We start from the raw sequence: 17,134 nt of genomic DNA, 5'->3' as shown, positions 1-17,134 counted from the left end.
AAACTGAAATTATGACTATACAATCACAAAGAAGTAACAACAGGTATCCAAAGAAACAACAGTAAACGTTTTCTACCATCTTGGATTTTAAAAATATATGATCATAGTTAGAAGACTTCCTCTCTGTGAGGAACTGTGTCACTTAGCTTAATGTAAAAGTCTGGAGTTGGTTTGCTCGATAGCAGCAGTGTTGCTTCTACTTTACAGGTGATGGACTAAGCTCAGTGGTTAGCAACCCCAAACCACACATCTACAAAGGTTAGTACAGGTGAAAGCCAAATGCAAGGCTTCATGACACTCGCATTAATCTACACAACCCAGGGGATTAATGACAAAGAAACTATCCAACAAGAACTACAAGAGTGGCATCTATGCAAAACACCTAAAATGTCCAAATGATCTGAACCTTAGAAGGAGATGCACTGAAGATAACAACAAGGAATTCCAAACTGCAATCAATAACACTGTTCAGTGATAGAAAAACAAAAATGTTTCACCTCCTATATTATTTCCATATAACCTCAGTTAACAAAGTCCAGGACAGGAAAGGGTACGAGAAGTATTAACGGAAGGAAATAAAATAAATACAATGAAATAAATTCCAGGATACAGATTTTCAAATTACTGTCTAGACAGTAATGTGAATAATGACATGGGGCAGAAGTCTAGAAAGAGGTACACGTACTCCTGATTTTTTTCTAAAAAGCTGTGTCTTCAAGCTGTTGCATATAACCATGATTATAGGTAGTCCCTATAGAACATTCTTTTTAAATCTACTCTGAGTAAGATGGTGTTTTTATCTGTTTGTTAATCTCTACTAAACACAGAGAAAATAAATAACCTTGAAGGATAATGGGAGGCTGAGCTGAATTGGGAATGTAATCATCATCATCATCATCACCATCACCACCATCATCACCATCATCATCACCACCACCACCATCACCACCACCACCACCACCACCACCACCACCATCATCCAGAAAGAGAAGATCCATACACTGTAGGTCCAGTTGCTTTAATGGCTGTTGGTACTGTGAGACGATGTCTTATGGATTACATACCAGGCCAACCTCATACTTGTAATATACCTGCCTCATCCTCCAAAATTCTGGGATTATAAAAAGACCTGATGTTCCAGAAGCCCTGACAACAGCAACAGAGGTGAGTATAGAAAGGGCTCATTCCTCTCCTAAATGAAACAATACTCCTCTGACAACATGAGATGTATATACTGTGGCTAGAGAGATAAACTCTCATTCTGAGACTTTCTTTGTATACCTAAGATACTGGGGCATATTCTACTGGGAAATACTTGACAAAACTTTAAAACAACTAACAAAAATGTTTCAGCACCAACTATAAATTTCCTGAAATAGATGGAAAGAATAAATACCTTTGTAAAGATATTAATATCATAAAAGGGCCCTAAACTTAATAGTCTATATAAATAAAAATATAATGATGAATTAAAAGGTTATTAAAGGACTGAATACTACAACAGAAATTATGAAGGACAGAATTAGTAAAGTTTTGGACAAAGTGCAAAAGTTTTCCAATCAGGGGTCTCAGACACCTGAGAAGAAATAAAAAAAAAACTATTCAATATTCACATAACTGGAGTTTCAAAATGAGTGGGGAAAGCATAAGGTACTGAAGGCATATTAAAAGAAACAATACTTGATGTGCCACTGTGTTCATGGCTTTGAGGCTAAAGTTTTCCTGGGTGTGGGTATGGAAGTGAGTCCCCTCCTAGCTGCCTGCAGAGAAGTCTTCTTCTGGCTGCCTTTGGATCAAGATGTAGAACTCTCAGCTACTTCATCTAGCATGTCTGCCTGTGTGCTGCTATGCTTTTCACAATAAAGATAATGAACTGAACTTCTGAAACTGTAAGTCATCCCCAATTAAATGTTCACCTTTATATATATAAAAAAAGAAACAATACTTGAAAGCTTTCAAAATTTGGTATAAGACATGCATCTAGGAAGCTGAGTGAATTCCAAACAGTATAAATTAAAAAAGCCCCTTGCCAGAACACATTATAATTAAAATTCTCGAATCCTAAGACAACCATTATAAAAAGAAAACACAAAGAAATGTGCATGCACCTGTACGTGAATCCCAATGCAAAAGACTAAGGGGTTTTGTTCTGAATGAAGGCCAACAGGAAAGTGATAACAGGAGTTTACAAGTTGTAAAAGCAAACAACTGTCAAACATGGATTCTGTATCTGGTAAATCTCCTTAAGGGGTGTAGGGGAAGCAAAACATTTTCAGATGAACAGAAACTAAAAGAATTTACTGCTAGAAGAACCAGCCTTAAAAGTATCCAAGGGAACGTCTTGAAACACAAGTGAAACCGTAAAAGAAGAATCTAAAAGTACCAGAAATAAAGAAAAAAACTCAGCAAGAATATATATCCATGGAAACAAAATTATAACACCATCTAATACCCAAGACAGAAATATTTTAAAATGGCTCAGCATGTAAGGAAAATTTCAAACAAGCTTGAAGACATTTCTCTCCTTGGGACCTATATGGTAGAAGGAGAGAACTTACTACAAGATGTCCTATAACTCCACATGCGTACTGGGGAATACACATGCATATGTGTATGTGAGTCTGTGTACACATCCAAACACATACTCTAAATAAATATAAATTTTAAATTAAAAAATGAAAAAAATATACCACATTATAATTAGGTGCCCAAATTTATCAATACATATATGTATGTATTATATATAATTTATATGTCTATGTATACATATATTATAGTAGTCTCTTAATAGCAACATGATTATCATAATATATTATACATATATACATATATATACATATGTATACATGCATATGTGTATATATGTAAGTATTTTACAGGTATTTATAAGTATATGTGCATATGCACACATATATGTATGCATATACATGTATATATATGTATCTACATATATTCATATGTGTATATGATACATATATGCATATGTATTTATATATGTGTATACAAAATATATACTATATATTATATCATATATTATATGTAGTACATAGTATATATGTATACATGGATATACACATATCTATGACTTTCATAGATATTATTTTAATCTATTGATAAAAACAATATGTACACACACATATATATGTGTATATATATATACATATGTACATATGATACAAGGAGATATAGTTAAAGACTCTATGAACAATGCTTAAAATGTTCACACAATCCATTAAAGGACACAAAAAAGAAAGAAAGAATCTATTCCTAGAGAAAACATACAGATAACTGAAAGGCTGGGGTTGTGGAGTGCTATGCTTCCCATCTAAAGGAAGGCTAAGGAAGAAATGCTGGGGGTTTAAGGCCAGACAGAGCTAACTGATAGAATCTTAGGTCTGAGGACCTAAGATCACACAGGATGATGATGACAGCAATACAAATAATAACAAATAGCACACTTGAACACTTGTATATGTCAATAATTTCCATGCGTGGACATTCTATAAAAGTGACAGTTAAAAGACAGAGACTGGTAGATGAGTAAAAAGAAAAGACCACGTATACTTTAGATTTATTGGTTTCTTGTGTGGATTTCATAGTTTCACTATGCAGCCTGTTTGATTGAACGTTTTGTTTAGCTCTAGCTTTCAAGCTCTGTACACCCAGCTCAAACATATATTCTTTACAAGAAACTTACTTCAAAATTTAGTGAAATAGACAATTCAAAATAAAATAGTAGGGAAAAATACTACATAATCATTTTTGGTGGCTAATTTTACAAAATTTTATGTATTATTTTTAATTTTATTTTTGAGATTAAAACATTTCCCCCTTCTGTTTCCTTCATCCAAATGCTCTTATGTACCCCTCACCACTCTCCTAACAATTCATGTCCTCTTTTTTCACTAATTGTTATTGCATGCATACATACATACATATATGGATATACACATACTCCTTAATGTAAACTTTTTTAAACCATATAATGTTAAGGTACATATGTTTTTAGGGCTGACTATTTGGCACTGGACAAGTAAGAGCATACCAATTGGCTGTCTAGTACATAAACATTTTAATAGAAAAATGACTATGTTGATATAAGATAAAATGAACTTCAGAATAAAGACAACTTATAAAGTAATAAAAGATGAATGCCCTCATTGTATGTGTAGCAAACAACAGAGCTCAAACATACAAAAAGTGAAAACTGATAGAATTAAATGTAGGATTAGACATGCACAAAATAATATTTTGGAGGTTCACATATCCCAGTCTTAAGATAGAATATAGTTCCTAAATCCATTGTCCCAGAACAATCAGAGGAAACCCACCCATATCATTCCCAACCTTCATGCACAACTGTGTCCAAGTCAGACAATCAATGACATTCAGATGCCCAGCTCTCACCACAAAAAGAAAAATAACATGAAATGTCAAAACTGATTGTCTCAATGTCTCTCCACAGATCTACTGAACCTAAAAATTGTTCTCCAGTGATAATTATCTCCAAAAATCCTAGGACACAGATCTTGAACAATCAATCATAAATGTAATCAAAGAAACAGGAAGTTTAAATAAGAAAAAAAACAAACATCTTAATGAAAATAGAATAAATGCCTCAATTATGCTCAAAAAAAGAAACCCAAAAAAACAAGACAAAAAAACCAGCCAAACAAATAAAAAAACTCACGAATATATAAGGCTGAAAGAAAAAGCAAAAGGTGGGCCAGGATTTGAAAAATGAATTGAATAAACATAAATATTTAAGAGAACTCACCCTGAAATGAAACTGGAATTAAAAATTCAACAGACCAGTTTGAAAATTGAAGGGAAAGTGTTACAAGTAGAATAATACCTCAAGTAAAAAAACAACATAAAGGCATGACAATAAAATAGAGGACATAATCAGAATAAGATCTACAGCACTTCAAATAACAAAACATCTTGCTGTGAAAGATCATAAAAGACAAGAACTTCAAGTCTCTGAAGAAAGAAATTGAAGATCTCAGAAGATGGAAAGACTTCCCATGCTCATGGATTCCCATGCTCATGGATGAGGTAACCCAATAAGAAAAAACACATATAGTATGTATGCACTCACTGATTTTAGCTCAAAAGCTCAAATCCCCCAAGATACAATCCACAGACCACATGAAGCTCAAGAAGAAGGACAACAGAAGTATGGATGCTTCAGTCCTCCTTCAAAGGGGGAATAAAAATATTCATAGCAGGGGATAAGGAGACAAAGTTTGGAGCAAAGACTGGAGGAATGACTATTCAGAGCCTGTCCCACCAGGGATCCAGCACACACACACACACACACACACACACACACACACACACACACACACACACACAGCCACCAAACCTGGACAATATTGATGAAGCCAAGAAGTACATGCTGACAAGAGCCTCTCCTGAGAGGCTCTGCCAGAGCATGACAAATACAGAGGCAAATGCTAGCAGCAAATCATTGAACTGAGAATGGGGTCCCCATTGGAGGAATTAGAGAAAGGATTGAAAGAGCTGAAGGGGCTTGCAACTCCATAAGAACAACAATACCAACCAACCAGAGCTCCCAGGGACTAAACCACCATCCAAAGATTACACATGGACAGACCCATGACTCCAGCTGCATATGTAGCAGAGAGTGGTCTTGTTGGGCATTAATGAGAAGAGAAGCCCTTGGGCCTGCCAAGGCTGGACGCCCTAGTGTAGGGGAATGTCAGGGGTGGGGAGGCGTGAAGGGGATGGTTGGGAGGGGAAACAACCTTATAGAAGAAGGGGATGAGGATAGGATAGGGGGTTTACAGACGGGAAACCAGGAAAGGGAAGAACATTTGAAATGTAAATAAAAAATATCCAATGAAGGGGAAAAAGAAATATGAAAAAAGAGAAACACACCTTGATATTAAAGATAGCTATTAATGCAGCGTGAAAAAGGTAAAACAAAAGATAATCGACGAAAATAGAAGTAAGATAAGTAAGTATTGCTGTCCTGATGTATAACAAAATAAACTTCAAACCAGAATTATTCAACAAAAATAAAGAAGGTCTCTTCATATGGACTAAAGGGGCAATCCATACATAAGATATTATAATTTGAGCCTATATACACCGAACATGAATATACCCTGTTTCATGAAACAAATACCAAAAGACAGGCCATCCCAACAAAAATTAACCAGAGAAAGGTGAACGGTTAAATAAAACCATAGAGCAAATGGGCATAATAGTTATTTACAAACATTCTTTTCAAGTTCTGAAATATACAGTCTCTTCAGCAATCCCATTCACTTTATCTAAAATATATCAAATATTAGTACACAAGTCTGCACAAACAGTAAAATTGAAATAACTTCAGGTATCCTATTTACTATAATGGAATAAAGCTAAAAATCAACAGCAAGAGAAACTTCAGAATGTGCACAAACTTCTATAGAATGAACAACATATTACAAAATAATGACTAGGCCACTGAAGAAATCAAACGGGAGATAAGAATTTCCTAGAAGTGAATAATAATGAAAATAAAATACAGCAAAACCAATGGGATACAATGAAAGCAGTCCTAAAACAAAAGTTCCCAGCTATAAGTATCTATAATTTAAAAACCACAGAGACCTTGAACCGATAAATTATGCTCCATGTAAAGGTACTTAGGAAGAATATGAATAAATAAACTCAAAATCAGTAGGTAGAAACAAATGATTCAGACCAGGGCAGAAATAAATGATAGAAATGAGAATAAAAAGGGACTCAAAATCAATGGCCCAAAAATCTATATACACTTCAATAAGATAAACAAGATAGACAAAGCCATACCCAAATAACACACACACACAACACACACACACACACACACACACACACACACACACACACACACACACACACACGGGGAGAGACAGAGACAGACAGACACAGAGATAGAGAGAGACATAGAGACAGAGAGAGACAAAGACAGAGAAAAACAGAGACAGAAACCTAGAGAAACACACAGAGAGAAACAGAGAGACAGAGAGAACAAAGACACAAATTAATCATTAATCAAATTAGAGACAAGGGAGAAATTATAATAGATGTTAGTGAAATTCAGAAAATCATAAGCATATAACTTAAACTTATATTTCATTAAATTGGAAAATTGGAAGGAAATGTATGGATTTATAGATGCATATGACCTACCAATGTTAGGCCAAATGAGTTAAATAATTTTAGTAAATCTATAAAGACATCATGACTGAAATAGTAATTTAAGATCTACCTACCAAAATGCCGGCCCAGATAGATTAACTCCTTATTCTACCATACTCCTCAAATTAATCCATAAAATAAAGGAGAAAGAAATAGCACAGAACTCTTTCAACAAAGCCAGAATTATTTGTTTACCAAAACCAGATATACAACCAAAAAAAGCAAAAGCTAATTTTCCTTAAGGAACATAGATGAAAAAAGTTCTCAATAAAATACTTGCAAACCAAATTCAAGATTACATCAAGAGAAAATCATTCAGCATGATCAAGTTGGCTTCATTCCAGAGATGCAGGGATGGTTCAACATCTGCAAATAAATAAATATAATACATCACATAAATGGTCTTAAGGCCACAAGTCACAGGATCATCTCAATAGGTGAAGAAAAGGCCTTTGGCAAAAATCCAATATCTCTTTATTATAAAAGCCTTAAAACTTCAAGGATCAGAGGCAATATATTAAGTACTATTGCAGAAAATGTATAGACAAATTATGCTAAATGGAGAAAAATTAAAAGGCGATCCTACTAAGATCAGGATGAATACAAAGGTCTATATTCTCTCCATTCCTACTCAGTATAGTGCTAGAAGTCTACTATAGCAACATGACAGAGGAAAGAAATAAAGGGAATACAAACAAGGAAAGAAGTCAAAGTATCCTTATGTACAGATGATATGATTTTACACATAAGAGAACCTAAAGACTCCATCAGAAAACTTTTAGAGCTGACATTTCCTGAAAAGTGGAGGGATACAAAATTAACATACAAATTTCAGGAAAAATTATATAAACACACACACACACACACACACACACACACACACACACACACACACACACACACACACCAGCCAAGATACTACAAGTCCTTCTCTCAAGAATAACCTAGTGATTATACCTGATATTCCCTCTATCTTACACTCCCCTAAACCCAGATCTATAGGTACTCACATCCTATGTTTGAACTAGGAAACACATCCCACACACCTGGCTCCTGTGTCCACTAACTTCATGCCTTTAAGGCATTATAAACCTCTAGGTACCACGTGCTCCGACATTCTCTCTTCAGGACCTAACTACTTTCTTTGTATCAGATACAAAACTAACAAAAAATTACAAATGTCCAGATCTCACCACCAAAATAGAAACAACATAAAAGATCAAGCCCATAACTCCTCTCCAATATCTATCAATCCAGAAAAGATGATGGCCAATGACAATTACCTAGATGAATCCTGGAACATGGATATTACAAGAATAATTTCAAATTACCTAAAATATTCAATTCAATTTAACCATATACATATCAAACTCCGGAGCACATAAATTTGATGTAAAAAGAAAGCAAGATTCTATTTAAAGAAACAAATTAGCATCAATGCATTGCTAGTAAATGATTTCAACATCCATTTATCCAATAGACACGTAATTTGGAGAAAAAATAAATACCAAAACAAACATCAGAAATAAATGGCATATAGCAAATGAACTTAACAACGATCTACAGAACAGTGAACTCCAACAGCAAAAAAATCACACATTACTCAGCAGCACATAGAAGTTTCTCTAAAAACAAACCACATCTTGGAATAAAAAACAAATTCCTTAGACCCTATCTAAACACTATGCAATAAAATGTAAAATCGATAAACCAATCTCCATTTAACACACAAACTCATGAAGCTTAAACAACACATTATTGAAAACTAAATAGATAAAGAAGAAATGAAGAGTAAAAAACAATGTCCTGGGATAAAGTGAAAATGGAAGCACAACAGAAACAAACTTGTTGAACATATTGAAAGGGAGATACAAGGTGCATTTGTAGGTCAAAGTGTCTGCATTGAAAAGTCAGAATGAGGCCTTCCAGTCTGCATCTGCACCTAAAGCTAAGGCTGCCCAACAGCCCTCTGGACCCCAATCACGCCTGGAGGGAGCTCCTCTCCCAGGAGTGCTGTCACTCCTAAGATGACAGGCTCACAGGCCCACAGGAGGGACAAGCTTCAGTCAGAGGCAGCAAGACAAACCATCAGAGAAAAGCAGATGGCAAGAGGCAAGCACAAGAACTTAACCTACATAAACCAAGAATATTTGGCATCATCAGAGCCCAGTTCACCCACCACAGCAAGTATTGGATATCCCAACACACTGGAAAATGAAGATTTGGATTTAAAATCATACTTATGATGATGATAGAGGACTATAAGAAGGACATAAATAACTCCTTAGGTGAAGAAGAAAGCTGAATACACAGGAGTACAGACATCCTGAGACTGCAGGACAGATTGCTGCTTCTGCACACCTCTGCTCACATCCCCAATCTAAGGGGAAACTGTACAGTGCCTATGGAGACAGGAATATAGGAACAGTCAGCTCCCTGCACCCAAATCCCGTGGGGGAGAGATCTGGACCCTCAAAAGTGTGGACACTCCTGAGAAGTCAGATGAGAATACCATCTGCCCACAGTCCAGACCCAAGAGGGAATCGCCTAGAGCCAACTTTGCCCACCAATGGGTGCAAGGACGTAGGAGCAATCAGGGACAGGACCCTTTGATTCCTGCCCATGCCTAGAGCTGAAAGATACTCTCCAGGAGCATCTACTCACCTGAAATCAGAGCACCTGTTCTCAGGAAAGGCTAAAAGAAAACAGGAAAACAGTTCTACAGGAGTGCTGACACAGAGGCCTACAGCAGGGTCAAGTCACTCTCAGAAACAGCAAGACAAGCAAACACCAGAGACACCCCAATGGCTAGAGGCAAGTGCAGGAACCTAAGCAACAGAGACCAAGACTACTTGGCATCATCAGAGCCCAGTTCTCCCACCAAAGAAAATACTGGATATCCAAACACACCAGAAAAGCAAGATTTAGATTTAAAATCACATTTTTTTGATAATGATGGAGGACTTTAAGAAAGACATAAAGAACTCCCTTAAAGTAATGCAGGAAAACACAAGTAAAAAATTAGAAGCCCTTAGAGAGGAAGCAAAAAATCCCTGAAAGAATTACAGGAAAACATAACCAAACGAGTAAAGGAATTGGATATGGAAATAGAAACAATAAAAAAAGCACAAAGGGAGACAACCCTGGATATAGAAAACATAAGGAAGACACAAGGAGACTTAGATACAAGCATCACCAACAGAATACACAAGATTAAAGAGAGAATCTCAGGGACATAAAATACCATAGAAATCATCGACACAACTGTCAAAGATAATGCAAAATGCAAAAAAGCTCCTAGCTCAATCAGAGAAAAGAACTGGAAGAGCTTTACGAGCTCAAGACCTCATATGTACAGCAATGCCAACCAAACAGAGCTTTCCAGGCACTAAGCCACTACCTAAAGACTATACATGGACTGACCCTGGACTCTGACCTCATAGGTAACAATGAATATCCTAGAAGAGCACCAGTGGGAAGCCCTGGGTCTTGCTAAGACTGAACCCCAGTGAACTAGACTGTTAGGAGAGGGAAGCAAGGGGAGGGTTGGAGGAACACCCATAAGGAAGGGGAGGGGGGGATATTTTGCCGGAAACCGGGAAAGGAATAACACTTTTCGAAATGTATATAAGAAATACTCAAGTTAATAATAATAAAAAAAAAATTAAAAAAAAAAAAGCTCCTAGCTCAAAAAATCCAGGAAATACAGGATACAATGAGAAGATCGAACCTAAGGATAATAGGTATAGAAGAAAGTGAAGACTCCCAGCTCAAAGGACCAGTAAATATCTTCAACAAAATTATAGAAAAAACTTCCTAACCTAAAAAAAGAGATGCCCATAAACATACAAGAAGCCAACAGAACTGCAAACAGATTGGACCAGAAGTGAAATTCCTCCTGTCACATAACAGTTAAAACACCAAATACACAAAACAAAGAAAGAATATTAAAAGCAGTAAGGGAAAAAGGTCAAGTAACATATAAAGGCAGACATAGCAGAATTACATCAGACTTCTCACCAGAGACTATGAAAGCCAGAAGATCCTGGACAGATGTCATACAGACCCTAAGAGAACATAAATGCCAGCCCAGGCTACTATATCCAGCAAAACTCTCAATTAACATAGATGGAGAAACCAAGACATTCTATGACAAAACCAAATTTATACAATATTTGACTACAAATCCAGCCCACAAAGGATAATAAATGGTAAAAGCCTAACATAAGGAGGCAAGCTACACCTAGAAAAGTAAGAAACTAATGGTTTTGGCAACAAAACAAAAGAAGACAAACACACAAAACATAATCTCACCTCAAATAAGAAGATCACAGGGCAACAATCACTATTCCTTTAATATCTCTTAACATCAATGGACTCAATTCCCCAATAAAAAGACATAGACTAGCAGACTAGATACGTAAAGAGGACCCAGCATTTTGCTGCATCCAGGAAACATACTTCAGAGACAAAGAAAGACACTACAAAGTAAAAGGCTGGAAAACAACTTTCCAAGCAAATGGCCTGAAGAAACAAGCTGGAGTTGCCATTCTAATATCAAATAAAATTGACTTTCAACCAAACATCATTTAAAAAGATAAGGAAGGACACTTCATATTCATAAAAGGAAAAATATACCAAGATGAACTCTCAATCCTAAATATCTATGCTCCAAATTCAAGGGCACCTACATTCATAAAAGAAACCTTACTAAAGCTCAAAGCACACATTGCACCTCACAGGATAACAGTAGGAGATTTCAACACCCCACTCTCATCAATGGACAGATTACAGAAACAGAAATTAAAGACAGAGAAAATAGCAGAAGTTATAAACCAAATAGATTTAACAGATATTTATACTGCATTCCACCCTAAAACAAAAGGATATACCTTCTGGTCAAAAGCACCTAAAGAAATGTTCAACATCCTTAGTCATCAGGGAAATGCAAATCAAAACAACCCTGAGATTCCACCTCACACCAGTCAGAATGGCTAAGATCAAAAACTCAGGTGACAGCAGATGCTGGGGAGGATGTGGAGAAAGAGGAACACTCCTCCATTGTTGGTCAGATTGCAGATTGGTACAACCACTCTGGAAATCAGTCTGGAGTTCCTCAGAAAATTGGACATAGCACTACCTGAGGACCCAGCTATACCTCTCCTGGACATATACCCAAAAGATGCTCCAACATACAACAAAGACACATGCTCCACTATGTTCATAGCAGCCTTATTTATAATAACTAGAAGCTGGAAAGAACCCAGATGCCCTTCAACAGAGGAATGGATTCAGAAAATGTGGTACATCTACACAATGGAGTACTACTCAGCTATCTAAAACAATGACTTCAAGGAAATTCATAGGAAATGAATTGAACTAGATATATCATCCTGAGTGAGGTAACCCAATCACAGAAAAACACACATGGTGTACTAACTGGATAAGTGGATATTATCCCAAAAGCTTGAATTACCCAACATGCAATCCACAGACCACAGGAAGCTAAAGAGGATGACCAAAATGTGGATGTTCCCACTCCTTCTTAAAAGGGAAAAAAAATATCCATAGGAGGGGATATGGAAGCAAAGTTTAGCAGTTTAGCAGCGACTGAAGAAACGGCCATTCAGAGCCTGCCCCACATGTGGCCCCACTGTATATACAGCCACCAAAACTAGATAAGATTGATGAAGCTAAAAAATGCATGCTGAAAGGGACTGGATATAGACACATCCAGAGCATGTCCAATACAGAGCTCAATGCTAGCAGCAAACCACTGAACTGAGAACAGGACCCCCTTTGGGGGGAATTAGAGAAAGGATTGAAAGAGCTGAAGGAGCTTGCAACCTGGTTAGAACAACAATGCCAACCAAACAGAGCTTCCAGGGACTAAACCGCTACTGAAAGATTATACATGGCCTGACCCAGGGCTCCAACTGCATATGTAGCAGATAATAGCCTTATTGTGCTACCAGCGGAAGGGGAAGCCCTTGGTCCTGCCAAGGTTGGACCCCCATTGCAGGGGAATATGGGGGACAGTAAGAGGGATGGATGAGGAAAATACCTGTATGGGGGAGGGGGAGGGGATGAGGGCTTATGGACAGGAAGAAAGCCAGGTGCACTGACCTTGATCTCATAGACCAGTATAAAGCTGGTAGGAGAGAACCAATCTTGTGAAGTTGACATCTGACCCTTATATGTGAGCCATATCAAAGTTAACCTCTACCATATATACTACAGACACATAAACATTCATACTAATATACACATACATGTTAAAAATTATTTCCTTTCTCCTTGAATTTCCAGCTATAACCCCATTTGGGCTTTGCTGTATACCTGCTATGTGTGTCTTCTTACATGCTGGTATGATGTTAGGATCTCCAGTGGAATAGTCTTTGAAGAAGAGGCCTAGAAAGTTCAATTTGTTCTAGATAAGACAATGAGCAGGATCTACCATGACAGATTATGGCACTGTCTTCAGGTCATCTCAGAATTCTTTCTTTCTACTGTGTGATGATACAGGGAGAAGTTAGAAATCCAGAAATAAGAGAAATGTTCTTGACAAGAAACTAATAATGCTGACAATTTTATCATGACTTCTAAGCCTCCACATACGTGAAAAATAAAAATTCAAACATAAAAAAATAACTCCTTAAAGAAACACAGGAGCTCACAGGTAAACAAATAGAAGCCATTAAAGAAGAAACACAAAAATCCCTTAAAGAGTTGCAGGAAAGCGACCACACAGGTGAAGGAATTGAACAAAACTGTCCAGGGTCTAAAAATGGAAATAGAAAGAATAAAGAAATCACAAAGAGAGACAAGCTTGGAGATAGAAAACCTAGAAAAAAGATCAGGAGTCGCTAAGACTGAACCCCCAGTGAACTAGATTGTTGGGGGGAGGGCGGCAAGGGGGAGAGGATGGGGAGGGGAACACCCATAAAGAAGGGGAGCGGAAGCGTTAGGGGGATGTTGGCTCGGAAACCGGAAAGGGAATAACATTCGAAATGTAAATAAGAAATACTCAAGTTAATTAAAAAAAAAAAAAAAGATCAGGAGTCATAGATGCAAGCATCACCAACAGAATACAAGAGATTAAAGAAAGAATCTCAGGGGCAGAAGATACCATAGAAAACATAGACACAGCACTCAAAGAAAATGCAAAATGCAAAAAGGCCCTAACCCAAAACAACCTGGAAATCCAGGACTCAATGAGAAGATCAAACCTAAGGATAATAGGTATAGAAGAGAGTGAAGATTCCCAACTTAAAAGGCCAGTAAATATCTTCAGCAAAATTATAGAAGAAAACTTCCCTAACCTAAAGAAAGAGATGCCCATAAACATACAAGAAGCCTACAGAACTGCAAATAGATTGGACAAGAAGAGAAATTCCTCCCGTCACATAACAGTTAAAACACCAAATACACAAAACAAAGAAAGAATATTAAAAGCAGTAAGGGGAAAAGGTCAAGTAACATATAAAGGCAGACATAGCAGAATTATACCAGACTTCTCACCACAGACTCTAAAAGGTAAACCTATCAGAATTATACCAGACTTCTCAACAGAGACTATGAAAACCAGAAGATCCTGGACAGATGTCATACAGACCCTAAGAGAACACAATGCCAGTCCAAGCTACTTTATTGAGCAAAGCTCACTTAACATAGATGGAGAAACCAAGATATTCGATGACAAAACTAGATTTACATGATATCTTTCCAGAAATCCAGCCCTGCAAAGGATAATAAATGGAAAACCCCAGCACAAGCAGGGAAACAACACCCTAGAAAAAGCAAGAAATTAATCTTCTTGCAACAACTCCAAAGGAAGAGAGCCACGCAAATATAATTCAACCTCTAACAACAAAAGAAACAGGAAGGAACAATCACTATTCCTTAATATCTCTCAACATCAATGGGCTCAATTCCATAATAAAAAGACAGAGACTAAGAGACTGGATGTGTAAACAGGACCCAGCATTTTGCTACATACAGGAAACACACCTCAGTGACAAAGACAGACATTACCTCAGTGTAAAAGGCTGGAAAAATTTTCCAAGCAAATGGTCCCAAGAAACAAGCTGAAGTAGACATTGTTAATACCTCAGTAGGTGGAAAGCTCTCCCATGCTCATGGGTTGGCAGGATTAATACAGTAAAAATGGGCATTTTGCCAAAAGCAATATACACATTCAATACAATCTCCATCAAAATTCCAATTCAATTCTTCATAGAGTTAGAAAGAGCAATTTGAAAACTCATTTGGAATAACAAAAAACCCAGGATAGAAAAACTATCCTCAAAATAATAAAAAAGAATATCTGAGGAATCACCATTCTTGACCCAAACAGTATTACAGAGCAATCGTGATAAAGACTGTATGGTATTGGTTCAGAGCCAGGCAGGTAGGTCAGTGGAATAGAACTGAAGACTCAGAAATGAACCCACACACCCATGGTCACTTGATCTTTGAACAAAGAAGCTAAAACCATCCAGTGGGAAAAAGATAGCATTTTCAACAAATGGTGCTGGTTCAACTGGAGGTCAGCATGTAGAAGAATGCAAATCGATTCATTTTTATCTCCCTGTACAAAGCTTAAGTGTAAATGGATCAAGCACCTCCACATCAAAAGATACACTCAAACTAATAGAAGAAAAAGTGGGGAAGATTCTGGTTCACATAGGCACTGGGGAAAATTTCCTGAACAAAACACCAATGGCTTATGCTCTAAGATCAAGAATCGACAAATGGGATCTCATAAAACTTCAAAGCTTCTGTAAGGCAAAGGACACTGTGGTTAGGACAAAATGGCAACCAACAGATTGGGAAAAGATTTTACCAATCCTACAAATAGATAGAGGGCTTATATCCAAAATATACAAAGAACTCAAGAAGTTAGACCACAGGGGAGACAAATAACCCTATTAAAAAATGGGGGTTCAGAGCTAAACAAAGAATTCACAGCTGAGGGAATGCCGAATGGCTGAGAAACACCTAAAGAAATGTTCAACATCTTTAGTCATAAGGGAAATGCAAATCAAAACAACCCTGATATTTCACCTCACACCAGTGAGAATGGCCAAGATCAAAAACTCAGGTGACAGCAAATGCTGGCGAGGATGTGGAGAAAGAGGAACACTCCTCCATTGTTGGTGGGATTGCAGACTGGTACAACCATTCTGGAAATCAGTCTGGAGGTTCCTCAGAAAATTGGACATTAAACTGCCTGAGGATCCAGCTTTACCACTCTGGGGTATATAGCCAAATGATTCTCCAACATATAACAAAGACACATGCTCCATTCTGTTCATAGCAGTCTTATTTGTAATAGCCAGAAGCTGGAAAGAGCCCGGATCCCCTTCATGGAGTACTACTCAGCTATTAAAAACAATGACTACATGAAATTCTTAGGGAAATGGATGGAACTAGAAAATATCATCCTGAGTGAGGTAACCCAATCACAAAAGAATACACGTGGTATGCACTCACTGATAAGTGAATATTAGCTCAAAATCTCAGAAAACTCAAGATACAATTCACACAGCATATGGAGCTCAAGAAAGAACACCAAAATGTGTATGTTTTAGTCCTTTCTAGAAGCGGGAACAAAATATTCAGGGGAGGACATGCAGGGACAAAGAATGGAGCAGGGACTGAAGGAAAGACCATCCAGAGACTGCCCAACCTGAGGATCCATCCCATATGCAGCCACCAAACCCAGACACTATTGTTGATGCCAAGAAGTGCTTGCTGACAGGAGCCTGATATGGATGTCTCCTGACAGGCTCTACCAGAGACTTACCGATACAGATGAGGATGCTTGCAGCTAACCATCAGACCCCAATGGAGGAATTCAAGAAAGGACTGAAGGAACTGAAGGGGTTTGCAACCCTATAGGAAGAACAATAATATCAACCAACCAGAACCCCCA

This window comes from Rattus rattus, chromosome X (genome assembly GCF_011064425.1).
Source record: "Rattus rattus isolate New Zealand chromosome X, Rrattus_CSIRO_v1, whole genome shotgun sequence".
Lineage (NCBI taxonomy): Eukaryota > Metazoa > Chordata > Mammalia > Rodentia > Muridae > Rattus > Rattus rattus.
Note: the sequence above shows the minus strand (reverse complement) of the source record.